Below are 12,334 nucleotides of genomic sequence, written 5' to 3' on the forward strand. Positions count from 1 at the left end.
CCCTCAGTGTCCCAGACCCCAGAGTCCCCTCAGTGTCCCGAAGTCCCCTCAGTGTCCCAAAGCCCTCTCAGTGTCCCAAAGCCCTCTCAGTGTCCCAGACCCCAGAGTCCCCTCAGTGTCCCAGAGTCCCCTCAGTGTCCCAAAGCCCCCTCAGTGTCCCAGGTCCCCTCAGTGTCCCAGGTCCCAGAGTCCCCTCAGTGTCCCAGAGTCCCCTCAGTGTCCCAGGTCCCAGAGTCCCCTCAGTGTCCCAGAGTCCCCTCAGTGTCCCGAAGTCCCCTCAGTGTCCCAAAGCCCTCTCAGTGTCCCAAAGCCCTCTCAGTGTCCCAGACCCCAGAGTCCCCTCAGTGTCCCAGAGTCCCCTCAGTGTCCCAAAGCCCCCTCAGTGTCCCAGGTCCCCTCAGTGTCCCAGGTCCCAGAGTCCCCTCAGTGTCCCAGAGTCCCCTCAGTGTCCCAGGTCCCAGAGTCCCCTCAGTGTCCCAGAGTCCCCTCAGTGTCTCAGAGTCCCCTCAGTGTCCCAGGTCCCCTCAGTGTCCCAGGTCCCAGAGTCCCCTCAGTGTCCCAGAGTCCCCTCAGTGTCCCAGGTCCCAGAGTCCCCTCAGTGTCCCAGAGTCCCCTCAGTGTCTCAGAGTCCCCTCAGTGTCCCAGGTCCCAGAGTCCCCTCAGTGCCCCAGGTCCCCTCAGTGTCCCAGGTCCCTGTCCCTCCATCCCAGGCCCACCCGGGTTTGTCCTGCAGGAATCAGCCCGCGGCTCCTCACAGGTCGGGTGCTGGATGGGGTCAATGTTTCCTGCAGGAAATGCTGTGATGGATGTGAGGAATCTCAGCATTCCGTGGTGTCCCTTTGGATTTCAGGAGAGGAGTGGCAGGGAGGAATCTCAGCATTCCATGATGTCCCTTTGGATTTCAGGTGAGGAGTGGCAGGGAGGAATCTCAGCATTCCATGATGTCCCTTTGGATTTCAGGTGAGGAGTGGCAGGGAGGAATCTCAGCATTCCATGGTGTCCCTTTGGATTTCAGGAGAGGAGTGGCAGGGAGGAATCTCAGCATTCCATGATGTCCCTTTGGATTTCAGGTGGGGAGTGGCAGGGAGGAATCTCAGCATTCCGTGATGTCCCTTTGGATTTCAGGTGAGGAGTGGCAGGGAGGAATCTCAGCATTCCGTGGTGTCCCTTTGGATTTCAGGACAGGAGTGGCAGGGAGGAATCTCAGCATTCCGTGGTGTCCCTTTGGATTTCAGGAGACGAGTGGCAAGGAGAGGCTGGAAGAAATGAGGAGGGAATCATGGAATGTTTGAGGTTGGAAAAGGCCTCCAAGGCTGGGTCCAGCCTTGGCCAGAGCTGCTGGGGCTGAAATGTCTCATTTCCCTCAGAGCTGGGGTCACGGTGCCAATTTTATTTAATTCCCCACATTTGGGATCCCACACCAAATCCTTGGGAAGAGCCAACCACGCAATTGTCTTGCTAATTATATTATAAATAAAATAATTAAGTAGGGCCTATTCCTTTTTTAATGAGATTAGATCAGAGCTGCTTCCATTGCAGAGGAGCTGATTCGGTTCAATTAGCTTTATTCTCAGATGTGGAGCATCCCAACATCCTTTTTTGCCTTTGTTAAATTAATTTAATTAGAAAACACTATTTTAATGAAACAGGATACTGTAGCTTCCAGAAATGAATTTTCATCCGTAGAGTGCTTGGGAAAAATAGCAATGAAAATAATTTTGATAAGTAACTCTCAGCCTGAATATCTCTATTGTTGCTCGTGCCCTGAGGTTATATTTTTAATTGCATGTAATAAATATAACTTTATTAATTAGGAATTATCTGGAAAGGAAAGAGACTTTTTTTTTTTTTCTGCTTGATGGCATAGAGAGGCTTAAAATAAAATCCCTGTTCCTTGGGGTAGGTACATTTAATCCACCTTTGGTTTTTTGTTTGTAGGCTGGCAACAAAATCAAGAATATAGAATCCTGTCTTGTTTGTGGTGGGCTTTTTTGCTAACTGGAGAAGGACATTTCCTGTCTTTTACTGAAGGAAATTTGGGATGTTTCTTATGGGATTATTTCATGATGGGACTCTCACTGCCAACCAGCCCAGGGTGTCCTTTTTCTTTGTTTTTGCCTTGCACCAGGTTTTTAAATCTCATTTCTTGCAAAGGCACAACATTAATTTGATATTTTGAGGGATGTTTGCATGTGCAAAGCACCAGCCTGGGGGGAATGATGGGATTTGAGACTCAGGACTTGGCTGGAGGATACAGGAAAGGGGGAAAGTGAAGCTGGGCAGGGTTTTGCCCTTTTATCACTCTATAATTTAAAATCACAAAAAAAAAAAAAAACAACCCACATAGATTTCAGAGATTTTCACTGGAGGGAATTTTTTCTCAGTGCAGGGCCAGAGAAGCTCACAGATCTATTTAGTTTAAGGTGTTTCAAATCTTCCTCTATTTTATATTTAGACTGAGAGAACCTTCCCCCAGCCTGGGCTGATCAGCACCTCCCACACCGGGAGCAGCCCTGGGGGTTTTAAGGAATATTTGAGTGCTTTGGGTGCTGCAGGTCTGGGAGGACCAGAGCTGGGTGGGCTCTGTCTCCATGGGCTCCTCGGGGTTTCCCATTTGGAATTTTGGTGGCTCCAGGTCCTTGGCTGAAGCTCAGCCAGGACTGATGGAGGTGGAATCACTGCTTTGATTCCTGCTCCTCTCCAGCTGCTTTGCCTTCCTTTGCCAGCAAGGACCAGAGGTGCTCCCAAAGCAATAATCCCACGGGTTTCCTTCCTTCCTAACAGCGCCACTATATTATTACAGCTAAATTTTCTAATCTTATCCATATAATATTCATTCTAATACTTGCAGAAAGCCAATAATATAATTTGCATTTATAACAAGAAGATGGCAGGGAACAAGCCAAGGGCAGCAGGGCCAGGGGCTGCTCCCAGGCACAACCAGACCCTGGGAAGGGCAGAGGCTGCAGCAGGGAAGGGAAGGGCAGGATGATCTATTCCCCTCTGACTGTGATAATGAAACGCTTTCTATTCCCTCTGTGACTGGGAGGATGTTAAAGAGCAACTGGTGCCCGTTTCTGCAGCAGCAGGACCACGCACTTTGTGTCTGAGCTCATTAAAAAAGGGCCAGGGAGCTCCGGGGGCTGCAGACCTCGTGGGTTTGTTTGGCTGCTGTCCTCAACAAATCATGGATCACTGGGGAAAGGCTGTGGGAACAGATAAGTGATGGCACAGCAGTGTTTGAAAAGGCAATGGGGTGTCCTGCAGGGCCAGAGTTTGGAGTGAGGGATGGAAATGATTGGGGAGAGCTGAAACAGGATTGACTGAGCTGAAACAGGGTTAACTGAGCTGAAAAAGGGTTAACTGAGCTAGAACAGGGTGAACTGAGCTGAAACAGGGTTAACTGAGCTGAAACAGGGTGAACTGAGCTGAAACAGGGTGAACTGAACTCAAACAGGATTGACTGAGCTGAAACAGGGTTAACTGAACTCAAACAGGGTTAACTGAGCTGAAACAGGGTTAACTGAGCTCAAACAGGGTTAACTGAGCTGAAACAGGGTTAACTGAGCTCAAACAGGATTGACTGAGCTGAAACAGGGTTAACTGAGCTCAAACAGGATTGACTGAGCTGAAACAGGGTTAACTGAACTCAAACAGGGTTAACTGAGCTGAAACAGGGTGAACTGAGCTCAAACAGGATTGACTGAGCTAAAACAGGGTTAACTGAACTCAAACAGGGTTAACTGAGCTCAAACAGGATTGACTGAGCTCAAACAGGGTTAACTGAGCTCAAACAGGGTTAACTGAGCTCAAACAGGGTTAACTGAGCTCAAACAGGGTTAACTGAGTGTTCTGGGAACCCTGCCCTGTGCCCCCTGCTCAGGTGAGACCCCACTTGCAGAGCTGGGACACAGCAGGACCTGGAGCTGCTGGAGAGAGCCCAGAGGAGCCACGGAGCTGCTCCAGGGCTGGGAGAGCTGGGAATGTTCACCTGGAGAGGAGAAGGATCCAGGGAGAGCTCAGAGCCCCTGGCAGGGCCTGAAGGGGCTCCAGGAGAGCTGGAGAGGGGCTGGGGACAAGGGATGGAGGGACAGGACACAGGGAATGGCTCCCAGTGCCAGAGGGCAGGGATGGATGGGAGATTGGGAATTGTTCCCTGTGAAGGTGGGGAGGCCCTGGCACAGGTGACCTGTGCTTCAGGACTTTGCCTTTTCAGAAATCACCTCAAGCCCTGCACAGGTAGAGTGTGAAGACACCAAAAGAGGGAACAGCTCTGACCCTCAATCCCCGGCCAGCAGGGAATCAGCTCCTCCCTCTCAGGCTGGGCTTTTCACTCACATTTCACTCACATTTCCTAGCACGCTTCAGGAAATTCACATTTCTTTGTAAACCTCTTAAAAAGGCTTCCTGGGGTTGTTTGAGTTGAACTTTGTGTTGACCAGAAATAGCCAGGTGCTTCAAAGGGCAGCCCCTGCCTTGTTGCAGAGCTCCGTGGGATCTTTTGTATTCTGTGCCAAGAAAAGGGTTTTGGAAAGGTTTTCTGAGTCAAAGGTAATGATCTCTCAAGGTCTTGGCAAAGGAGCGAGGAATTTTTAAGCTGGTGAAAAGAGTGAACAGAAATAAACCCATCAAATAATGTATTAAAAAAAAGCTTAAGTGAAATGGGGCTGCTTAAATGTTTAAATGCAAAGGGTGTGGAGTTAAATAATCCTTAATGTCCCTTCAAGGTCTTTAATGTCCTTTCCATCCCGAGCCATTCCGGGATCCTTTGCAGCAGCTCCTGTGTCCCCTCCCTCTGTTCCCAGTGCCTGGGGCTCTCCTGGCCCTGCTCTGCCACATTCCAGGCCTGGCAGGAACAGAGAATTCCCTGGAGGCAGAGCCAGCCAGGGCCAGCGGGGCCATCTGAGGGAGTGTTGGGTGGAACCAGAATCACCTGGCTTGGACAAGACCTCCAGCATCATCCAGTGCAGCCACTGAGGGCTGGACAAGACCTCCAGCATCATCCAGTGCAACCACCAAGGGTTGGGAAGGAGATGCTGTCACTGCTGTGTCCATGAATGAAATCTGCTGCTGCTGCTGGGAGATGCTGGAGCTGGAGCCACTGTTTTTTAATAAAATTGGAAATTATAGGAAAAAAAAAATCACTTTCCAGCTCAGCAGTGAGACCACACACAGAGAGGAGAAATTGCAGGAGCTGGAACCTGGAAATGATGATTCCATCCCCTTCCTTGGCTTTGCCATGAGGGGCAGCCCTGTCTTTGTTTCTCCTGGGAGCCTGTGGCTGGGAGCAGTCTGGGACAGTGGGAGGTGTCAACTCAGCCAGGAGAAACTACAGATTTATTTATAAATTTATATATTAATATATTTATATATTAATATGTTTATATATTAATATTTAATAACAGAAAACTATATTTCTATATTTATTATATAAAATATATATTTACATATATGCTTACTTACACATGTATATTATATTATAAATATAAAATAAAAAATATAGATACATTGACAAAGATCTACAAATATAATAGGAACTATAATATAGAAAACATGCATAATTTGAGGTTAGATATGAACAATTGTGTAGTTCCAAGCCTCCCTCTGCAGCTGCCCGTGCAGTGAACTCTGGCAGAAGGAGGAGGGGAGGAACCTCCCAAAGGTGAAGCCCTTGAACACCACAGGTTTTTAATAATCCAGTACCTGATCTTCTTAATTAGCTCACTGTTTTCTGTAAATCTTCATTTAATGAGATCAAAGCAGCAGGAAGGAGGCTCTTCCCTGACCCCTGGCTCCCCCAGCTCCCTCCACTGCAGCAGGAAGCTTTTCCTGGGAAACTCATGGAATTCTGGCAGTGAAACTTGGGAAATGGGAATGGAGTTGAAGGGAATGAGCTCTGGGATCAGGAGTAATGGGAATGAGCTCTGGGGATCAGGACTGATGGGAATGAGCTCTGGGATCAGGAGTGATGGGATTGAGGGATCAGGAGTGATGGGAATGAGCTCTGGGGATCCCTGGAGGTGCAGCTGGGATTTGCACACTGGGGACTGGGGCTGTGGGAGGTGACTTTGGGGACCCTGTGCCCCAATTCTGTGACGTGGGCGGGGGCAGGCACCACCCCAGCTGTGCTACCACAGAAACATCAAATCCCAGAATGGTTTGGGCTGGAAGAGACCTCAAATCCCACCCAGTGCCACCCATTCCATGGCAGGGACAGCTCCCACTGTCCCAATGTCCAGCCCCAATGTCCAGCCTGGCCTTGGGCACTGCCAGGGATCCAGGGGCAGCCACAGCTGCTCTGGCAATTCCAGCCCAGCCAGCAATTCCCAATTCCCAATCTCCCATCCATCCCTGCCCTCTGGCACTGGGAGCCATTCCCTGGGTCCTGTCCCTCCAGGCCCCTGGAAAAGCTCAGCTCTAATAAAACACTTTGCCATCAGCACCCAGACGTGCTCGGGGACACTGGAAGCCATCTGTCGCTTTTGCAGGAGTGTGTGCACATGAAAAAGGAGATTTCTCCCAGTTTATTTCCAGATCTAATAACTCTGCGCTTAAAAACCTGGTCTGTTCCAAATTTTACGTTCCTCAACCGCTGACAGTGACCTGAAATGGCAGAAAAGCAACACCTCAGCTTTGGTTGAACCCCGTGAACTCTCACCAAACCCACGGGCTGGGACCCCCCTGGGCTGTCTGGGGTACCCCCAAACAACCTGACCAGGGACCCCCAGGCTCTGTCTGAGCCACCATCGTCCCATCCTTTCCCTCCTCCTCCTCCTCCCCTTCCCTGCACGGTCGGGAGCAGCATCCTCCCTGCAGCCTGGCAGTGCAGGGGAGCACATCCCCCGGGCACCGAGCTGGCATTTACTGTCCCCCGGTGTCCTTTGAGGGGACACAGGAGGGGAGGCACGGGGACAGCTCTGGGGAGGGGGGCTCTCCCCTCCCGGCTCCCCGTGGCAGGAATGAAGCCCCAGGCACACCCTGAAGTGTTTTGTTGTCTTGGCACTTCAGAGCCCAAGTTGCACAAACAACTGACATCAGCCGCTTGCAGCGTTTAAAGGGCTGCGGTAATAGCCACTAAACCCCTGCTGAATTGTACTTAAATGCAAAGGACCTTGACATTTTGTGAATTTAATTTAATACCTTTGTAGAGAGAAGCAATTACAGTTACATCATTATGTGCAATAGCCATGACTCCATGACTGGAGTCTCACTCTAACCAAGCGTGAAAGTATATTATTTGGGAATCCTTGTCTATTGTCAGAGGCTTTTAACCTTCCCTCCTTCCCCCAGCCCTGCACCCCCCGCTGCAAAATATGAGAGCTTTTCTGTGCCCTGGGCTCTGCAGAGAAGCAGACAGGAAAACCCACAGGAGAAGACTTCAAAGCACCGTGCTGGTGGTGTGGAGAAGAAAGGAACATTTGGGAAAGGGCAGGAATGTTTCTTAACCTATATAGAGATTTTATCCTCAATTAGATCTCAGGGAATGAGTTAGTAATGGAGAGTGGGGTTAGATGGGAGATTGGGAATTGGGAATTGGGAATTGGGAATTGCTGGCTGGGCTGGAATTGCCAGAGCAGCTGTGGCTGCCCCTGGATCCCTGGCAGTGCCCAAGGCCAGGCTGGACATTGGGGCTGGACATTGGGACAGTGGGAGCTGTCCCTGCCATGGAAGGATGGGATGGGTGGGATTTGAGGTCCCTTTGGGTCCAGCTGCCTTTGTGGTTCTGTGACTGAAGCTCTCCAGAGCCCTCGCTGCTGAAGGGACACAAACCACCAGGCAGCAGGGACTTGTTCAGGCTGTGTGGAAACAAAACACTTCCTGCTCTCCTGCTACAAATATTGTGCAAAATCCTGGACACAGGGAAGGGAAAGGCAGGGCTGGTGCCTCCCTTCCCTGTGCCCTTGGCACAGCCCTGGGCACAGCCCTGCCCACAGGAGCATGGGGAGCTCCAGAAGGATCCCCAGAACTGTAAATCCCGCAGGATGGAGGAGATGCTGTGGATCCCTGAGTCCAGGAGCATGGGGAGCTCCAGAAGGATCCCCAGAACTGTAAATCCCGCAGGATGGAGGAGATGCTGTGGATCCCTGAGTCCAGGAGCATGGGGAGCTCCAGAAGGATCCCCAGAACTGTAAATCCTGCAGGATGGAGGAGATGCTGTGGATCCCTGAGTCCAGGAGCATCAGGAGCTCCAGAAGGATCCCCAGAACCGTAAATCCCGCAGGATGGAGGAGATGCTGTGGATCCCTGAGTCCAGGAGCATAGGGAGCTCCAGAAGGATCCCCAGAACTGTAAATCCCGCAGGATGGAGGAGATGCTGTGGATCCCTGAGTCCAGGAGCATAGGGAGCTCCAGAAGGATCCCCAGAACCGTAAATCCCGCAGGATGGAGGAGATGCTGTGGATCCCTGAGTCCAGGAGCATGGGGAGCTCCAGAAGGATTCCCAGAACTGTAAATCCCGCAGGATGGAGGAGATGCTGTGGATCCTCGAGTCCAGGCAGGAGCCAGCAGTGCCAGGGCCACCAGAGGGTGTCTCTGGAGCACTGACCCTGACCCTGACCCTGTGCCCATGCTGGGGGAAGAGCTCCTGGGCCATGGGCAGTGATGGCACCTGGGGAGGCTCTCTGGGGGCTCTGCCTGCTCCTTCTGCCCAAAGCTGCTCTGATGAAGCTTTCAAGTGTGAAGTGCTGTGAGAGGAGCAGGCAGAGCCCCCAGAGAGCCTCACCAAACCCAGCGATCCTGCTCCCAGCACGGGCACAGGGCACTCACTGCTCCAGAGCCACCCTCAGGAATCCCTTTCCCTGGATTCCAGGTGGGAAAGGAGGGAAGGCGCTGCTGGAAGCAGAGGTGAGCAGGATAAATGTCCTGTGAGGCCTCCCTCAGCTCTCCAGCCCTGGGAAGGGATTTAAAAGCCCTGTGGATGTGGCACTTGAAGGATGGACTTGAGGGACTTTGAGGGCTTTTTCAACCAAAATAATTCCCTGATTTGCAGCTGTTAGCTGTGACATGTGTCTGCACACAGGGACATGCAGACCTTTGTGTCCTGAGTTCCTCCGGTCCTGGCAAATGGAATTCCTTCCTCTCAATTCCTTCCTCTCCTGCTCTCCACCCCTCCAGCTCTGACCATGCTGATTTGTTTTCCCCTGTGACTGCCATGGTAAAACCATGGAAGAGAAGAATTCTCACCCACAGCAGGAACAGCAAAAGGGGCTCTTCACACCCAGAGCACACCAAGAAGTGTGAGCAGGGCAGGGCTGGAAAACAAAGCTCTGCAGGAGCCAGGGAGAGGAGAGAGGGCAGGCTGGGCCAGGAGATGGGAAAGGGCCGGGGGAAGCAGGGGGACAGACGGGAAGCACTCGGTCAGTGCTGGCAGCAGGAACAAAGAGTGCTCAGGATAATGAGGAGCAGGGCTTGTTCTCCTGCTGGAGCTGCACTGCAGCTTGTGGGGGTTTTTTTTTGGCTTGTTACAGAAAAAGATTAAATACAGCAGTAATCAGAGAATACAGTGGAAGCAATTGTGAGCTGGAAAAATAAGAGAAAAGAAAAAGAGGGAAAGAGATATGATGAGAATAATAACTGAAAAGAACACAAGCAGCTAAGTAGGCAGCAAATTGGGAGATAATTGTATCATTTAAATAAGGATGGCAAGAAAAGTTCAGTAATTGGTGTAAAGGTTCATGTGAGGTTGTTGTGCTCTCTGCAGCCCCAGAAAGAAATCAAATGCTTCTCTGGGATAGGAAGAGTTTCCAAAGGTCTCCTAAATTTGTGTGTGGGATCATGATCTGCTTCAACCTTGAGGTTACTGAAACTCCCTCTCCCAGTTTTTTACTTGTAATCATTGAATCCCAGAATAGTTTGGGTTGGAAAGGTTAAATCCCATTCCCATCCCTGCCATGGCAGGGACACCTTGCACTGTCCCAATGTCCAGCCCCAATGTCCAGCCTGGCCCTGGGCACTGCCAGGGATCCAGGGGTTCTGCTCTGGGTGCCTGTGCCAGGGCCTGCCCCTCTCCCAGCCACTTCCTTCCCTCACTGAGGAGGTGAAAAGCTCTTTAGCACATTTTCCCACGATTTGTAACAATTGCATGAAAAATCTCCGCTGACACGATGTGTGATTGCAGCTCATCAAGGTGTGCTGCTCTGCAGGTCGGAATTCATCAGGAGAGGCTTTGCTCACCCTTCAGAGCCAAGGTTGGGGCAGGGGGCAGAGCCCAGGATGGCTGCTGAGGGATGGACACGGCAGGATGGAGGAGCTCTCGCTCTGTCCTGCAGCCTGCCTCACTTTCCACACTGTCCTCACGGGACCTGCGGTGTGAGTGTCCCCTGGGCTGGGACACAGCTCAGCCTGGCTGTCCCCTGTCTGTCCCCTGGGCTGGGACACAGCTCAGCCTGGCTGTCCCCTGTCTGTCCCCTGGGCTGGGACACAGCTCAGCCTGGCTGTCCCCTGTCTGTCCCCTGGGCTGGGACACAGCTCAGCCCGGCTGTCCCCTGTCTGTCCCCTGGGCTGGGACACAGCTCAGCCCGGCTGTCCCCTGTCTGTCCCCTGGGCTGGGACACAGCTCAGCCTGGCTGTCCCCTGTCTGTCCCCTGGGCTGGGACACAGCTCAGCCTGGCTGTCCCCTGTCTGTCCCCTGGGCTGGGACACAGCTCAGCCTGGCTGTCCCCTGTCTGTCCCCTGGGCTGGGACACAGCTCAGCCTGGCTGTCCCCTGTCTGTCCCCTGGGCTGGGACACAGCTCAGCCTGGCTGTCCCCTGGGCTGGGACACAGCTCAGCCTGGCTGTCCCTCCCTGTCCCTCCCTGTCCCCTGGGACACAGCTCAGCCTGGCTGTCCCTCCCTGTCCCTCCCTGTCCCCTGGGACACAGCTCAGCCTGGCTGTCCCCTGGGACACAGCTCAGCCTGGCTGTCCCCTGTCTGTCCCCTGGGCTGGGACACAGCTCAGCCTGGCTGTCCCTCCCTGTCCCCTGGGCTGGGACACAGCTCAGCCTGGCTGTCCCCTGTCTGTCCCCTGGGCTGGGACACAGCTCAGCCTGTCTGTCCCTCCCTGTCCCTCCCTGTCCCCTGGGGCACAGCTCAGCCTGGCTGTCCCTCCCTGTCCCCTGGCACACAGCTCAGCCTGGCTGTCCCCTGGGACACAGCTCAGCCTGGCTGTCCCTCCCTGTCCCCTGGGACACAGCTCAGCCTGGCTGTCCCCTGTCTGTCCCCTGGGACACAGCTCAGCCTGGCTGTCCCTCCCTGTCCCCTGGGACACAGCTCAGCCTGTCTGTCCCCTGGGCTGGGACACAGCTCAGCCTGGCTGTCCCCTGGCTGTCCCCTGGCTGTCCCACAGCTCAGCCTGGCTGTCCCCTGTCTGTCCCTCCCTCTCCCCTGGCTGTCCCACAGCCCAGCCCGGCTGTCCCCTCTCCCTCTGCCCACCCTGCCGCTCCTGCTCCGTTCCCAGGTCACCCGTGGTGGCTGTCCCAGCCCGAGTGTCCCACGGGGTGTTCCACATCTGCCCATTCCCCTTTCCCAGTTCGGATGTCCCGTGCCCGAGGTGTTTCCATTGCCATTTACTGCTCCGGAGGGTTTGTGCCAGGCTGCTGCCAGCTCCCTGTGCCACAGCAAATCCATTTGTGCCGTGTTCTCTCCCCATCACCCCACACATCCATTTGTGCCCTGTTTTCTCCCCATCACCCCACACATCCATTTGTGCCCTGTTTTCTCCTCATCACCCCACACATCCATTTGTGCCCTGTTTTCTCCTCATCACCCCTCAATTCCCAGCTAATGGCGCTGGGACGAGCAGCTTGCCCGAAGGAGCTTTTCCTGTGTGTTGTTAAAGCTGAGAAATCGTCACGGTCATTAAAGCATCGAGGATAATGAGAAATGAAATCTCTCTGTCTGGGCTCTCAGACCTGACCTTTTGTTTGTTCTAAATATGTCAAATACATGAAATACAGAAGTGTGATAACATTTCTCTTCAAAAACCGCTCAGAGATCTGATGATGTTCTACAAGGATAATTAATAGCCCTGACTGGAGCAGCCTGGGATGCTCAGCCCAAACCATTCTGGGGTTCTGTGGAGTAACTCAGAACTGAAGGAAGATCGAGATGTTCCTGTTTTGGTACCACTTGGGCTCTTCTGTGCAGGGCCAGGGAGTGCACGCTCATCCATCACCTCCCAAATTTCAGGAGGACAAGAGGAAACAGGGCAGGCTCAGGGTGGACAGCAGCAGGAATTTCCCCATGGAAAGGGCGCTCAGGCTTTGGAAGTGCCCAGGGAGGTTTGCAGTGCCCATCCCTGGAGGTGCCCCAGGAATTGCTGGAGGTGGCACTCGGAGCTCTGGGGACGGGGTGGGC

Source organism: Poecile atricapillus, chromosome 1, assembly GCF_030490865.1.
Source record: "Poecile atricapillus isolate bPoeAtr1 chromosome 1, bPoeAtr1.hap1, whole genome shotgun sequence".
In the NCBI taxonomy this organism is placed as follows: Eukaryota; Metazoa; Chordata; class Aves; order Passeriformes; family Paridae; genus Poecile; species Poecile atricapillus.